The sequence below is a fragment of the Amblyraja radiata genome, chromosome 6, assembly GCF_010909765.2.
Source record: "Amblyraja radiata isolate CabotCenter1 chromosome 6, sAmbRad1.1.pri, whole genome shotgun sequence".
Lineage (NCBI taxonomy): Eukaryota > Metazoa > Chordata > Chondrichthyes > Rajiformes > Rajidae > Amblyraja > Amblyraja radiata.
The window spans coordinates 90,136,091-90,154,075 of NC_045961.1; the positions used below are offsets into that span (position 1 = coordinate 90,136,091).

Genomic DNA, 17,985 nt, shown 5'->3' on the forward strand with positions numbered 1-17,985 from the left:
CATAAGTGATAGTAGTAGAATTAGGCCATTCGTCCCATCAAGTCTACACCGCCATTCAATCGTGGCTGATCTATCTCTCCCGACTAACCCCGTTCTCCTGCCTTCACCCCATAACTTCTGACACCCATACTAATCAAGAATCTATCTCTTTGCTTTAAATATATCCACTGACTTTGCCTCCACAGCCTTCTGTGGCGAAGAATTCCACAGATTCTCCACCCGCTGACAAAAGAAATTCCTCCTCATCTCCTTCCTAAAAGAACCATTTTTTAATTCTGATAATTCCTTCTGATGTCCTTTACTTTCCCCTTTACGACGTGAGTCTGAACCAACCTCCAGCTGATTTCAGGGCAGTTTTGCAGACCAGAGCCTGTTACATCTGCAGATAATTCGATCAAAACCCTTTGACACCATTGGGAGTATCTCAGCAAAAAAGAGAGCCAACTAGTTCCAGCAAAAGTATTGACAGCAGCATGGAGTATATCAGTATTATTACTGTTGTCAGTCATACTGAGCATGATTGTCCAATTCAACTGTGATGGTGATTCTGGAAAAGACATCTGAACATCGACTGTAAAAATGATTTTTATGCTGTAATCTCCCCAGGCTGAGCATTAACTATAAGGCGCTGTAAGGCATGTGCTACTGTGAGCACTTCAAAACTTAGAGGATCAGAAACCTATGGTTTTATATAGCAGGCAAACCCGAATGTCAATAAAATGAGCAGAAAACCTAAATTGATTACACACATTGGATTTGAATATTAATATCAGTAATTTATGCAAAGGCACTGAATAGGTTAATAATCTTATAGGTAGCGGCAACTGCGGAGGGCACGGGGAGGCCCTGACCATGGGGAACAATGGAGGAAGAGACTGACTTTGGTGCCTTCCCGCACAGTGGGAAACTCTGATCCTGCTGTGTGAGGATGTTTTATGTTAAACTCTATAGTGTGTTGTGTCCCTTATTTTTATTGTATGGCTGTATGGGAATTTCATTTCACTGTGCCATCTGGCTCATGTGACGAATAAATCTATCTTGTATCTCTTGTATCTTGTAATCGCACAAAATTTGATACGAGGGCAAATAATCACCTGCTAATAAGAAAGAAACAAAGAAACACATACACACACGCGCGGACGTACACACATACGTCCTTCTGACCACTGAGTCCATGCTGACCATCGATCATCCGCTCACATTAGTTCTATGTTATCCCATTTTCATATCCATTCCCTATGTGTGCAATTTACAGAGGCCAATTAACCACATGCCCGCACGTCTTTGGGAAATGGGAGGAAACAAGGGTACCTTTTCTCCAGAGATACTGTCTGACCCGCTGAGTTACTCCAGCTCTTTGTGTCTACCTTCGGTTTAAACCAGCATCTGCCGTTCCTTCCTACACATACACTGCGACAGCATACAGAGTCGCCAGTTTGGTGCCATTTTCAAGACCCAGTTATTCTTAGTGCTGGTATCTTGATCTGACCACGGAGTTCGATTGTCCTAGGTTAATGGGAATGTGGGGAGAATAATGTGGTGTTTGTGTGGAATCAGTGCAACTGGATGCTTTGTGTTTAGTGCAGGCACAGCGGGGATCCAGAGCTGCTATCCAGTTAAGACTCTGTGACATAATGCCCCTGTCCCACTTAGGAAACCTGAACGGAAACCTCTGGAGACTTTGCGCCCCACCCAAGGTTTCCGTGCGGTTCCCGGAGGTTTTTGTCAGTCTCCCTACCTGCTTCCACTACCTGCGTCCTCCGGCAACCACCTGCAACCTCCGGGAACCGCACGGAAACCTTGGGTGGGGTGCAAAGTCTCCAGAGGTTTCCATTCAGGTTTCCTAAGTGGGACAGGGGAATAATAAGGAACATAGTTACATATCTTCTTGTGATTCTATTTTCTAAAGGTCTAAATTGTTTAACCATGATTTTGTAATTATTATTGGTGCATCCATCTTGGAACCAGGCACTTCTATTATTCAGCTGGTGGCAGTCGTAATGTTGTACAACTAATGATATAATTGTCCTAATAAAGACTGAAGTAGGGATGTTAAAAGGTACAACCTAACCCCAGGATCTACATGGCTGAATAAATCATTCTGCATTTTGTTATAATAATAATAATAATAATAATAATAATAATAATAATAATAATAATAATAATAATAATAATAATAATAATAATAATAATAATAATAATAATAACAACTTTATTTATAGAGCACTTTAAAAACAACCACTGTTGCAACAAAGTGCTGTACATGACTAATCATGGACAAAAAATTATTACATGACAACAAAAACATTAAAAGAGAGAGTAAAAACAATAAAAAAACATTAAAAACACTAAAACAGGAGCAAAGTCATGCAGGGTCAAAAACCAAGGAATAGAAATGGGTTTTAAGATTGGTTTTGAAGATGGACAGTGAGGGGGCCTGTCTGACGTGCAACGGCAGAGTGTTCCATAATGTCGGAGCAGCAACAGAGAAGGCTCTATCCCCTCTGAGCTTCTGCTTAGACCTCGGTACCTCCAGGAGCAGCTGATCAGCTGACCTGAGGCACCGGGCAGGAGCGTAGGGATGAAGCAGCTCAGAGAGGTAAGGCGGGGCGAGGCCATTTAAAGATTTAAAAACGAATAAAAGAATCTTAAAATGAACTCGAAAGTACACCGGCAGCCAGTGGAGGGAGGCCAGAATTGGCGTTATGTGCTCCCTCTTTCGAGTTCCAGTTAAAAGGTGAGCAGCAGCATTCTGAACCAACTGGAGACGAGCCAGGGAAGATCGAGTAACTCCAAAATAGAGTGCGTTACAGTAATCCAGCCTAGACGTGATGAAGGCATGGATTACTGTTTCAAAATGCTGCCGCTCAAGAATGGGCTTCACCTTTGCCAGCTGCCTTAAATGAAAGAAGCTGGACTTAACTACCGCGCCTATTTGATGATCTAATTTAAAATCACTGTCCATCTTAAAACCCAGGTTTAAAACTGTTGGCTTCACATACCGTGCCAGGGGATCCAAGTCAACAGGGGGAGGCTCACGGCAGCCATTGGGACCAAACAATATCACCTCTCTCTTCTTTTCATTAAATCCTAGAAAGTTTAGGGCCATCCAGGATTTAATGTCATCAAGACATAGCAGAAGTGATTTGACAGAGAAAGCATCTTCCTTCCTCAGCGGCATATATAGTTGGCTATCATCAGCATAACAATGAAAAGAGATGCCATGCTTTCTATGAATGGAACCCAGAGGAAGTAAGTACAGTGAGAAAAGCAGGGGCCCTAAAATTGAGCCCTGTGGAACCCCATATGACAGAGGAGCGTTCAAGTTCATAACATGTTGATAATCCTAATGTAGCACACCATGTTGCAGGCACGGAACTCGCTATCAAAATATGGAGGAAACCGGGGGACACAATTTTTTGGCGGCCGCGCGCGCATGCGCACACTCACACACACATGAGCGAGGCTTCAGAGGCTCAATCCAGCGCTAAATGCAGCTCAACTCTGCCTATCTTGCCGGGATAACCTACAGCCCTGCCTGGACTGACGGGACACCAGCGCTGCTTCTCCGCGCTGGCCATATTTCCTGCAAGCCCAGGAAGGGCTGTAGGTTAACCTGGCGGGACAGGCAGAGTGAGCTGGGTTTAGTGTTGCTTCTCTGCGCTGGCTGTGGGCCTGGAGGTGCAGCTCGCGTCTGACTCCCGACCTCTCTGGCCACCCGTGGGGGGGGGGGGGGACTCGGGGGGGGGGGGGGGACTCGGGTGGGGACGGGACAGCGCCGGAGGGCCGGCCGGGATCGATCCTGGCTGTGGATGAGGCGCAGGTCTGTGCCACGTCTCCCTCCTCCAATCACTGCTCTCTATCCTCAGTCCTACCCCCCCCCCCCACTTCTCCCTCCTCCAATCATCGCGCTGAATCATCATGTCCCGCCCCCATTGCCTGTTGACCGACGTCTCTCTCGTCCAATCGGCGCCCTCGATCAGCAGTCCCACCTCCACTGTCTCGCGGAAAACTGAGATTTTAAAATCCGGATGACAAAAACTTGGGGGGGTTGCCATGTTGTACCTTGAGGTTGTTTTAATTACAATGAACTGTTAGAATTCATGAGAGTACCTGCTTCCCATACATTGGTTTAGACAATAGCTAAGATTGCGGGTTTGAAAATGAAAGATGCTGGTGCTGCAGATGCTGGTCTACAAAAAAGGACATAAAAAGCTGGATTCGCTCAGCAGGTCAGGCAGTATCTGTGGAGAACATGGATAGGTAACGTTTCAGGTCGGGAGCTTTTTTTCAGTGCCTACTCCAGCACTTACTGTCCCAAATGATTCCATTAATATTGCAAAAAGTAGAACAACTGGATAAATTGAGGTGAGGTGGTAGATACATGGAATCATCGGCACCTACAGGTTTGCCCCCGCAGCAAACACTGTCCTGACTTGGAAATATATTGCATCTGGTCTACTTTGTTGGGTCTAAGTAATATAACAGGATAAAGACCATTTCTGATTCCATGATTCCATCGACGGCTTAGGCGCAATGTTGTGAAAATGAGACGTTTATTTTCGGTTCCTGCCTCGCTTGCTGTTAAATATTGTGTGACAATGGCTCCTGTGAAAAATGTTAGGACCACTTTCCTTGTTAAATGACAGTATGATTCAGAATATTGTTTGTTTGGTGATGTATTCCGTTGTCAATGGAAGATCAAAAATCAATAAATCCTGGAAATCTAAAACAAATAAAAAAATGCTGGAAGCTCTCAGCAGGTCATCAAAGCGAAGCAGAGTTTGTTCAAATCAAAAACTCTTTTTCAGAATTAGGAAACCGAGATAAGAGTCAGCTTTCATTTTTTTTCCTCTCTTTTCCAGCTTTGGCAAATAATCTTCGGCCTGAAACGTTAACCCTGTTTCTCTTTCCATGGATGCTGCCTGACCTGCTGAGTGTTTCCATTCTGTGTGTTTCATTCAAGTCAAGTCAAGTTTTATTTGTCACTTGCACATAAAGTGCAGTTAAATGAATTTGCCAGCAGCGGTACAATAAAAAAAGACAATACACAATAAAAATTTACACAAACATCCACCACAGCATTCATCACTGTGGTGGAAGGCACAAAAATTGGCCAGTCCTCCTCCATTTTCCCCCGTGGTCGGGACCTCAACCCTCCGCAGTCGCCGCAGTGGGTGTCCAAATGTACAGACAAGGTAAAGTCCAGATACGTCCTGAATCGGTGCCTCCCCACCGGAGACCGCGGCTTCAAGTTGGTGTAGGCCGCAGGCCGGCGGTCAAAGATTTAAAGTCCCCGCCGCGCCGCAGCCAGAAGCACCGCAGACCGCAGGGCCGGCGATCGGAGCTCCTCTCCAGGGATCCCCGGCGAGGGACCCCGCTCAGGATGGTAAGTCCACGCCGCGCCCACGGTAGAAGTTGGCGGCGGGCCGGCGGTCGGAGCTCTTCTCCCGGGTCCCCAACGAGGGATCCCAGGCCCATGACGTCGGCAGCTGGAGCTCTGCAGACCGCAGCTTCAGGCTGCCACGGGCCAGCAAACGGAGCGCTCACCTCTGGCGAACCCCGGCGAGGGCTCACCCACTCCCCGACGAAAGAGTCCTCGCTGCACCCGCTGCTGAAGCTGAAGCCCTGGGGGCAACCCCAGGAAAGGCCGCACCGATCCTTGCTGTTAGGCCACGGGGGAGGCGACATGGAAAAAGTCGCCTCTCTGTGGAGGAGGTGACCGAAGCGGTTTCCCACTTACCCCCCCCCCCCCCCCCCCCCCCACACCACCCCCCACACAAGACGCACAGAGAGATATTAAAAACACACATTAAGACACACTAAAAAAACAAAGAAAGTAGAAAAAACTAACACGCTGCTGGCAGGGCTGCCGGCTCGGAGCACCCCCACCGACAAGTCGTGGTGTTACATACAGTATCGTTAAATATAGTAGCTCCTCTGCTGGTCTCTCCTTTATATTTTTAATGTTAATATCGCTGCTAAATAAATACATGAAAGAGCTGCCAATGTTGATAAAGAGCTGATTAGTTTGCACCTATGAATGGAGCACACAGATCAGGTTGATCTTTTGAGAGCAACCCTTCATCGAAAAGTTATTCCTAATAATATATCCTTTGTGGTGGATTTTTTTAAATGGGACAAAGCTTAAGAAATGAAAAGGTATTATTCTTCAAAACAATGCTCTTGAAACAAAATCTAATCTCGAAACCTTTCTAACAATGCTAGCAAGTGCCTTTGACAAGTTTGCTATTATATGGGAGGAGCAGAGGACTAATCAACGTGGGCTGGCTATTTTCCAGTTTCCCGCTTTTATGGAAAATTGGAGCAGTATCTTACACTCAACATGGGAACACATCCAAGACTCTAACCCTAGCCCCTATTATAAGATGTTAATACATCTGTAATATATGTCCAGGTGATTTAAATTCAAAAAATTCAATCTAAACCAAAACCATTGTGCAGGGGATGTTCATAAGAGTGACAAACAAACTACTGGAGGATCTCAACGGGTCAGGCAGCATCTGTGGTGGCAGAGGGATGGTTGAGGTCTCAGATAGAGAGCCTGCACCCTTGGTGAGGCACAGTGGCACAGCTGGTCGAGCTGCCGCGTCACAGCACCAAAGACCAGGTTTCGATGCTGACCTCGGGAGCTGCCTGTGTGGAGTTTACACTATTAGATGTCCCTGTGACTGATTTCAAGGCAAATTGTACAAAGGACCGTCGTTTACAACTTTCTTTCAGGAATATTACTGTACTTTTATTTTCTGTACAATAGGTTGTTTGCTGTAGATAGACACAAAATGCTGGAGTAACTCAGCAGGTCAGACAGCATCTCTGGATAAAACGGATGGGTGACATTTTGGGTCGGGACCCTTCATACTAAAAGTGGGGAATGGGGGAATGAGGGGGGGGTGAAAAGTTGGAGGCGAGAAAAGACCAGGACTAACCAGGGCTAGCCACAAATGATCTCAGGCTGGGCATTGGCTGGTAGGCCCATTGTTGGCTGGGGAAGATGCACTCAAGAGAAACAATGTGGAGAACTGCAGAACCGGTTAAAAGACTAGGGATGACAAAGGGGGCAAGGGGGGAGGGGAGGGGAGTATGAGATGAAGTTACTTAAAATTAGAAAATGAGATGTTCATACCGCTGTGTTGTAAGCTACCCAAGCGAAATTTCATCTACGGTTCCATGTTTTATACATTGTTCAATAACAGCAGATTTGGGGATCACAGCTATTTCAGTATAAACTCATGCAGGTGACGTTAGTGGCATTTGCTTTGCCTGCATCAAAGATGCCTCACAGCTCCCGTTCATAAAAATCCAGTGCGATTACCTCACTGGTGACATGACTTGCACTGATTAAAAGGCTGGGCCTTGGCAGACCTCCTGACGAAGAAATCACTACCTCGGGAAGCAAGCTTGTGCGCTCTGCAGGCAGCAGCAGAGCAGTGCCCAGAATTATTCATGCAGTGAGATGATCCATGAATTAGCTCTACTGGCAAAGGGACAACAAATGTGTGGTGAATATGCAACGTCTTTCTGCAGAGTTGAGTCATATTCACGCTGTTGAAATGGGTTTTATGGAGTCGGGATTAGTTTGCCAGTGGGCTGCCCGAGTTGCCTTCTTGAATCATGGAGTTCTTTCAGCATGGGTAGCAACCTGTTGGATCCTTCGAGACCATGCCAGCTCCTTGCAGAGTAATCTCATCAGTACCATTCCCCGGCCCATTCTAGACAGTCCTGTTAGTTTAGTTTAGTTTAGAGATACAGTGCGGAAACAGGCCCTTCGGCCCACCAAGTCCGCACCGACCAGCGATTCCCACACATTAACACTAGTCCTACACACACTAAGGACAATTTACACTTATACCTAGCCAATTAATCTACAAACCTTTGGGGTGTGTGAGGAAACCGGAGATTCCGGAGAAAACCCACATAGGTCACGCGGAGAATGTACAAACTCCCTACAGCACCCGGGCCTCTGGCGCTGTAAGGCAGCAACTCTACTGCTGTGCCATCGTGCCACCTGCAAATTACTCTCCTTCAAATGCCTCTTCAGTTCCCTTTTGAAAGCCCTGATTCATGTTCATAAGATATAGGAACAGAATTAGGCCATTTGGCTCATCAAGTCTATTCCACCATTCAATCATGGCCGTTGTGTCTTTCTAAATTAAAATATATATATTATTGCATACAGTCGCTCAAAGTCCCCAGTGTAAATCAGACAATTTGCAGTTTACTTGGTATTTGTAGCGTTCAAGAGTCTGATGGTAATTGGGAAGAAACTGTTCCTGAACCTAAAGTCTGTGGTTTTCAGACTCCTATAGCTTCTTCCAATGGCAGGAGTGAAATGAGAGCATGGCCTGGATGGTGTGGGTCTTTGACAATGCCAGCTACCTTTATGAGGCAGAACCTCCTATAGATCCCTTCGATGTCGGAGAGGTCAGTACCTGTGATGAACTGGGCGATATTCACCACTTTTTGTAATTTATTTTGTACTTGGATCTAGAAATTGTCTAAAAATTCCTGCCTCATCAGTGGCAGCATATAAGCTGTATCATAGTGTCACATATGGAACTCTGTCTCAGAAATGTATTCTATTGATGAATGGAACTGATTGATGAATGGAATTTCAGACATAAAGTGCAATGTACTGTTACTTCTACATAGCAATCTATCATCTAGGGATGAATTTCTCAGCGAATCTGATTGGTGAGGGATAAATGTTGACCGGGAAAGAAGCCAGCCTTCCTCTTTTAAGGTCACCCAGTGCAAGCAAACTAGTAAGCTGAACCAGAGACCAGAGGTCACGGGAGGATCCATGCACAATGAATCTTTGCTGTCGGGAAATCTAGGCCAGCTCCTTGGCACATGAGAGATGCTGCTAACAATGCACAGGCAATTCAAGCCATTCTTTCCTTCTGGATCTCGCAGTGCTGGTGACACCCCTCCCTGGGTCAGCTAAAGTTCATTCCCAGCATGGTTTAGACTGCATCAGTACAACCTTTTGTAGTGTCATGGTTTTGTACTATTATGGTTACTTAATATTACTGTTTAGTCTAGTTTAGTTTAGTTTAGTTTAGTTTAGAGATACAGCGCAGAAACAGGCATTTCGAGTCCGCACTGACCAGCAATCCCCGCACATTAACACTACCCTACACACACTGGGGACGATTTTTACATTTACACCAAGGCAATTAAACCAACAACCCTGGATGCCTTTGAGTGTGGGAGGAAACCAAAGTTCTCAGAGAAAACCCAGGCAGGACACAGGGAGAACGTACAAACACCATACAGACAAGCCCTCGTAGCCCAAATTGAACCAGTGTCTCTGGTGTTGTAAATGCTGTAAGGCAGCAACTCTACCGCTGCGCCACCCATTTTATTGTATTATTGATTATTATATATTTATCTGTGTGTTATTACGTTAATGGGCCTGATAATGTGCAGTAATTAGGAATTTCATTGTTCTGTTGCCAATGTTGTCATATGACAATTTAGCTTCCCTTGACTGAGGATTTTTTTAACGTAAAACATTATTTCAAGTTCCTGCTTTTGCCAGCTTTGAATCCCCATTAGCTGGAACATTAGGGCAATATAGTATTACTACCCTTACCAGCTGTGAACTGAAATGATACTTCCCAAAGTCAGTGGATTAGAGGCCCTAACTCCACCCGAGAAAAGTATCAAATAATGAAAAGTATCAAAAAGTCGAAGCAAGCATCCAATGGTCAAATCATTTTAACTTGTTCACTTGGCACACTGAGTTAAAGTAAGTGCAGCCCCTAAGCCTTTACAATTTAAGGATTTGAACAGGCTCCAGCAGTATTGGGAACCGATGGTATATTTCAGACTGCTGATTATCTAATTGCAAACAAAAGCAGTTGTTTATTGCTGATTCCCTTAAGTAAAACTTATTAGCCTAAGGATAAATGTGAATGTAACATAATCTATTTGAAGCTTATTGATTCTTAAAATGTATTGAAATGTAAGTTCAGTTTTTTAGTTCAGTTATTTTGTTGAATTTCTTTCCGATTTGTGAGGAATTTAAATGTTGACCATTGTAGTTGTTGTAAGGAAAGGTGATCATGAACTAATTCCACTCCTGAGGAAGGACATTATTGCTATTGAGGGAGTGCAGCGTAGGTTCACCAGGTTAATTCCCGGGTTGGCGGGACTGACATATGACGAAAGAATGGGTCGACTGGGCTTGTCTTCGCTGGAATTTAGAAGGATGAGAGGGCATCTTATAGACACATACAAAATTCTTAGAGGATGTGACAGGGTAGATGCAGGAAAAATGTTCCCAATGTTGGGGGAGTCCAGAACCAGGTGTCACAGTTTAAAAATAAGGGGTAGGCCATTTAGGACTGAGATGAGGAAAAACTTTTTCAGCCAGAGAGTTGTGAATCTGTGGAATTCTATGCCACAGTAGGCAGTGGAGGCCAATTCACTGAATGTTTTCAAGGGAGAGTTAGATTTAGCACTTGGGGTTAAGAGAATCCAGAGATATGGGGAAAAAGCCGGAACGGGGTATTGATTTTGGATGATCAGCCATGATCATATTGAATGCGAAGCTGGCTCAAAGGGCCGAATGGCCTACTCCTGCAACTATTTTCTATGTTTCTAGGTAATGGATTGTTGCATAAACCCAAACTCATCTGCCCTCCATGTGAGTTTGGGCCCATGCAGCTATGTAGTGGATGATATGAGCTACTGTACCACATCATCTCCTGACTCCATGTGTGATTTCCCCCACTTTATATTTCCTATTTCATGCTCACTCTCACATTTCCAACACTGCGCTCCATTCCTAAATTGTTTTGCAAGCCAGTCACACTAAGATCTCTTATCTAACATTACCACTTAGGCTGTGATCATTTTTCTTCTATCCAGTACTGCTCCCAGCACCCTCTCTTAGAGCAAAAGTAGAACACATGGTTATGGGGAGCAAAACAGAAAATGCAGGAACATCTCATCATATCAGCCACAGAAGGCTGTGGAGGTCAAATCAACGAATATGTTTAACTAGGCAGCGATTGATAGATTCTTGATTAGCACGGGTGTCAGAGGTTATGGGGAGAAGGCAGGAGAATGGGGTTAGGAGGGAGAGATAGATCAGCCATGATTGAATGGTGGAGTAGACATGATGGGCCGAATGGCCTAATTCTGCTCCTATCACATGAAATCTGTGGGAAGAAAAACAGTCACGGTTTTAGACTTCATCAGGGGGACTAATCCTTCTGGAATAACCGAGCTTTCACTACATCAGGCTGGTCTGACGCCCCTTCTACATTAAGTCCTGCTATTCATCTTCCATCCTTCACCCCCCCCTGACCTTCCCATCCATTTCTCCTCAGCACTGACCCCTTCAGCCACCGGTCGCACCTCACATCATCTTTGAGCTGACCATTCTCCCCCAACACCCAACCCAAGACCCTGTGCAGGCCTCTACTTCACACTTCTACCAGACTCCAGGGCAACAGGCAAGCCTTGCATTGAAGTTTCCTCCGTACATTTCACAGCGCATGAAGGAAAATACTTGCCAGTGTCTCCTTGAGACCCAAAAAGATGACAGCCCATAACCAAAGTAGCAGTATTTTTGACATCCTTGTGTGTTTTTATAGGCATTGGAATTTCTGTCATACAGCCACCTTAACAATAAATAAATGAACAATTGTTTTTTTATAAATAGTATTGGAAGCCTGCATTAACCCAAGTACAAAATATTTTTTTTTGTTGTGCTTCACGATGATCAATCTTTAATGGCTGCTAACTCCATGATAATACTGCAGGGTGGCAACCCTTTGGCACTCTGCAGAATGCCTTTCATTACAACTTATGGCCCCAGTCTCCAGCTTATTCACTGCGATTATCACTGCATTCCACAACTGCCATGGTTTCACTGGGGAGCTACAAGTCTGCTGTCTAATCCCGTTTTGCTTTAGCTTTTCAACAGCAACAAAAAGAACGATCCGTGAACCTTTTTAATCATTTGTCAGAGCTTATCTGTTAAGTGAAGGTGGGATCAGGGCTAAAGCCACTGAGCCTTGATATTTGGACGGCACGATGGAATGCAATCCCCCAAAACCACCATTAAAAATCCCGGAATTCAAGTAATAAAAATGGAATTTTACTTATTTGGTCACAGTAAAGGATTGGTCCTGATAAGGACTGGAGTTTCATCTTAAAAGTACAATGGCAATGGCATGGAAAGAAAAAGGGAGAGAAGGCAAAATACAGCAGCAAGCAGAGAGTGGATTGAGCTAAATCAGTTTTAATCAAATGGTTAGAGCTGCTGAATTTCTTTCACCCACTGATTTCCAGTTGTATTCCCTGTTTAAATTTAGAACGATCACACACACACACACACACACACACACACACACACACACACACACACACACACACACACACACACACACACAATGATTTAACACAAGGAGGTGTGCACACATAGAATGAATGCATGTACAGGTTCACAAATAAACACACACCCAGTTAGTGTATCACATGCACACGACTGCATACACACAGTGTGATATATCTATGTACTGCCAGCACTGTGTAATTCTTACTCTTTCGTACACATACAAATATAATGTGCTACAGACACACCAAACTTTTCTCACACATTTATACACATAAACAACGTGATGCTTGAATTACAACACAGTGTAACACTTACAGTCGGCACATAAAATGGTGGAGCTGCGGTACTGATGGAGTTTAATCTGGACAAGTGTGAGATGCTTCACTTTGGGAGTTCAGATACGAAAGGAAAATATACAATATATGGCAGGACTCTCAGGGGCATTGATGTGATGAGAGATTTTGTGTGCAAGTCCACAACTCCCTGAAAGTGACAATACAAGTAGATAGAAAGCCGACAGTATATTTGCCTTGGGTACACAAAAAAGCTGGAGAAACTCAGCGGGTGCAGCAGCATCTATGGAGCGAAGGTAATAGGCAACGTTTCGGGCCGAAACCCTTCTTCAGACTGATGGGGGGTGGGGGGGACGGGGAGAAGAAAGGAAAAAGGAGGGGGAGCCCGAAGGCTGGGGGATGGGAGGAGACAGCAGGAGGGCTGAGGAAGGGGAGGAGACAGCAAGGACTAACAGAATTGGGAGAATTCAATGTTCATGCCCCCAGGATGCAGACTCCCCAAGCGGAATATGAGGTGCTGTTCCTCCAATTTCCGGTGTTGCTCGCTCTGGCCATAGAGGAGACCCAGGACAGAGAGGTCGGATACGGAATGGGAGGGGGAGTTGAAGTGCTGAGCCACCGGGAGGTCAGGTTGGTTATTGCGGACCGAGCGGAGGTGTTCGGCGAAACGATCGCCCAGCCTCCGCTTGGTCTTTTCATATATTTATGGTATATTTGCCTTTATCAGTCAGGACATTGAGTGTAAAAGTCGGCAATTCGTTTTGCAGCTGTAAAATGTTTTCGTTAGGCCATATTTGGAGTACTGTCTGCAATTCTGGTTCCACACTGTGGGAAGGATGTGAAGACTTTGGAGATGGTGCAGAAGAGGTTCACCAAGATGTTGCCTTGAATGGGAAGTGTTAGCTATGACAAGAGGCTGGACAAACTTGGATTGTTTTTGCTGGAGTGCGGAGGCTGAGGGGCCGACCTGTTAGAAGGATATGAATTTAGGAAAGGCATAGATAGGGGTGGATACTGTCCTTTTTCCCAGGGAGGTTTAAGGTGAGATGGAGGAAATGTTTAAAGGAGATTTAAAGATAATTATATTACACAGAGTGTTATGAACCTGGAACTTATTGCCAGGGAAAGTGGTGGAAGCAGATACAATAGAAACTGTTTAGGAGACATTTGGAGTGATACACGAGCAGGCAGGGAGTAGAGGGATACAGACCATGTGGAGGCACATAACATTGGTTAGATTGACATCATGGTGGGCTGAAGGGCTTGTTCATGTGTTCCTGTGCTGTAATGTTGTATATTTCTGTCTCCATTGCTATTCCATTGTCATTGCAGGAAAAATGTTCCCGATGTTGAGGGAGTCCAGAACCAGGGGTCACAGTTGAAGAATAAGGGGTAGGCCATTTAGGACTGATATGGGAGAAAAAAAATCACCCAGAGAGCAGTGAATCTGTGGAAATCTGTTTTCAAGAGAGAGTTAGATATAGCTCAGGGCTAATGCAATCCTGGGATGTCAGGACTTTCATATGAAGAAAGACTGGATAGACTCGGCTTGTACACGCTAGAATTTAGAAGATTGAGGGGGGATCTTATAAAAACTTACAAAATTCTTAAGAGGTTGGACAGGCTAGATGCAGGAAGATTGTTCCCGATGTTGCGGAAGTCCAGGACAAGGGGTCACAGTTTAAGGATAAAGGGGAAATCCTTTAGGGCCGAGATGAGAAAAACATTTTTCACACAGAGAGTGGTGAATCTCTGGAACTCTCTGCCACAGAAGGTAGTTGAAGCCAGTTCATTGGCTATATTTAAAAGGGAGTTAGATGTGGCCCTTGTGGCTAAAGGGATCAGGGGGTATGGAGAGAAGGCAGGTACGGGATACTGAGTTGGATGATCAGCCATGGGCATATTGAATGGCAGTGCAGGCTCGAAGGGCCGAATGGCCTACTGCACCTATTTTCTATGTTTCTATGTTTCTATGATATGAGGAGAAAGCAGGAATGGGGTACTGATTTCGGGTGATCAGCCATGATCATATTGAATGGCGGTGCTGCCTCGAAGGTCTGAATGTCCTACTCCTGCACCTATTTTATATTTCTATGTTATCTCTCTCACACACACAGATACATTCTGTAGCTATGATAAAGTCTTAAAAGTTTTGCTGGAAACAGGATGTTAATGTCAGATGATGAGAATTTAATTGGGGATTTGCATGTACAACTTCAAGTCCCTTGCCTACCATCTCTGAATTAATTCAAGAGTCCCTTGTATTTTTGCTTCACTGCACAGATGGCACTGCCTCTTGCTGGGTACATTTCTGTGGAATAGAAAGGATCACTCATTGAAGGAGCATCTTCCAAACCCTCAGGGTTTTGCTCAGCTAAATAATTACTTCCGATGGACAGTTTTACAATATAGGAAATGCAGCAGCCAATTTGCATACAGCGATCCCCCCCACAAACAGCTATGCAGTAACATGCGTTTCAAGAATGTTCACTAGAAGATAAATGTTGGAAAGGATAGCGGGATTAATTTCTCCTCTCCTTAAAATAGCACCATGTGAGAGAGCAGACAGGGTCTTGGTTTACAACCTTATTTAAGGAGTACATCTCCAATGACAAAGCACCCCAAGTATGGAACTCAAGCACCAAACAAATGAGACCGGGGAGGCCATTCAGCCCTTCAAGCTCCATCATTCAATAAGATCACAATCTATCCCCAAATTCACAGAACTCATTATTTTAATGGCCACTTGGCATATCGAGTCTCAAATATCTATAGGGCCATTCCCATTAGTCTTATTCCCCTACTTATTTCCCTGTGACCTGTTTTCTCCCATTTGCCCATCAACTCCCCAAATTCTCCTGTCACCGACCACACCAGGGGTAATTGAAAGCGTCCAATTAACCCACTGATTGCAAAATGTTTGGGCTGCGTGAGGCATCTGGAGTACCCAGGGCACAACTCCACACAGCACTGGAAGCTGAAATTTGAGAGACAGAAATTAGCTAAGTGGTGGAAGTGCTTCATAAAGTGGGTGTGATGAGTTCATTGACATCCTCAAAGGCATGGAAAGAGCTCACATGTGTTTTGCTCACGGTAGCATGGTTGTTTCGGGACATAGAACGGTACAGTACAGGAACAGGCCCTTCAGCCCACAATATCTGTTCTGAACATGTTGCCAAGTTAAACTAATCTCCTCTGTCTACATGTAATCAATATCCCTCCATTCCCTCCATATCCAAGTGTTTATCCAAAACCCTCTTAGATGCCAACACTGTATCTGCCAATGCAAATAGCTCATTCTAAGATTCCCCCAGTCTAGTTTCAGTCAATAAAATATCGAATCAAGTACTTGCACAACCAAACTTTATTTTGAATAACACAACAACAGTTCCCCTCTACTATACCTAACCACCGCGGGTTCGATCCTTGTATCTGCTTGGCCAAGTCCTTCTAGCCTTGTGTAAGCAGAGACACTCCAAAAGGTCACGCAGTCCTAAGCGTTCTTCCAGAAGATCGACATCGGACCTCGTGGGAGCTACCTTTTATAGGTCCCCGAACCTTGAGGGGCCGAGCCACATGGGGGTGGTCTCTCCACAACCCAATCACACATATCGATTAACACAGAACATGATAGACAGTTCCCTAACCCAATAACACAGTAACTAATACATTGTATTCAAAAGGAGCTTCTAGAAGGAAGCAAACATAGCAACATGTGCCTTGGGATTCATACAGTTTCTCCAAGGCTCAACAGTTCGACCAATCATCAATTAACAGGATGACCATCTCGCAACATTATTTATACTATTTACAATGCCTTTGCAGCGATCCAATCGAAATGATACATTTAAGGTTTGTTTGCAAAACTGCTATACATTTGATCAATTTAGGAGAAACAAGAACACCTGGATCCCTCACCATCCTGCATACCAGTCTGAGCCTAGACTTGCTGGCACCATCCAAAGCCCGTAAATTTCAGCTGACAAGGGTTAAGCAATTCTGGCAAGTGCAGGGATCCTCCATTTTATGATGTCTTTAATTTGGCCAGTATTAACACCATTTACAATTCCAGTATCTGCAGTTTTACTCCAGTAATACAGCGTGGAAACGGGCTCTTTGGCCCACAGAGCCCGCACTGACCAGCGATCCCCAGACATTAACACTATCCTACACTAGGGACAATTTTTACATTTATACCAAGCCAATTAACTTACAAACCCGTATGTCTTTCTGAGAAAAATGTTTTTCTCATCTCGGTCCTAAAAGGGGGAAATCTTTTAGGACCGAGATGAGAAAAACATTTTTCACACACAGTGGTGAATCTGTGGAATTCTCTGCCACAGAAGGTAGTTGAGGCCAGTTCATTGGCTATATTTAAGAGGGAGTTAGATGTGGCTCTTGTGGCTAAAGGGATCAGGGGGTATGGAGAGAAGGCAGGTACAGGATACTGAGTTGGATGATCAGCCATGATCATATTGAATGGCGGTGCAGGCTCGAAGGGCCGAATGGCCTACTCCTGCACCTATTTTCTATGTTTCTATGTTCCTATGTCTTTGGAGCTTGGGAGGGAACCGGAGTTCTCGGAGAAAACCCACACAGGTAATGAGGAGAACGTACAAACTCTGTACAGACAAGCACCTGTAGCCAGGATTGAACCCAGGTCTCGGGTGTAGTAAGCACTGGAAGGCAGCAACTCCCCCGCTGCGCCACCATGCCGCCTTTGTGGCATCTTCCTTATCCAGGTTAACTGACTGAACATATTACAGACGGTTCTTTATCCATTTCTTCTACACAATATAACTTAAATTGCAGCCGTTAATACCTTTTCAAAGATTACCTATCACGTGGCAATATTTATGGGGATCACTGCCAGATGCGGTGGTGGAGGCAGATACGATAGTGGCATTAAAGAGGCATCATATTCGGCATAGACATTGTAGGCCAAACAGCTACGTTCTATGAATGAAGTGAATTGATTGTGGAGAATGGATACAAGGGTTGATACAAGGGTAAAGAGAGTGTTAATGTGATGAAATAAATTCACAGGCAGCAGTTGCTAAGATTTAAGGTTGAATTTGCAGAATGGATCTAAAAATGCAAGAGTTTCCTATTTGATATTGCAGGAAACCCATGGTAATCAGAATGTCAGTTTTCATCTCTCCTGCATCCATTTCATATATGGTTGCCATGGGGATTTGAGTGAGCAGCGGCAAATGGTTGAAGCACATAATGGTCCATAGAAAGGACCATGTTTGTACAAATTGTATTTTTATATTTATGATATTGGTGGGGTGGGGGTGGAGAGATCTGGCATAG

At 44.6% G+C, this 17,985-nt stretch overlaps 1 protein-coding gene across 1 annotated transcript in view; it reads left to right on the plus strand.

Moving 5' to 3' along the window:
* arhgef17 (Rho guanine nucleotide exchange factor 17) overlaps nucleotides 1–17,985 on the plus strand; it is a 409,506-nt gene that overhangs the window by 272,179 nt on the left and 119,342 nt on the right. The window lies entirely within an intron of this gene.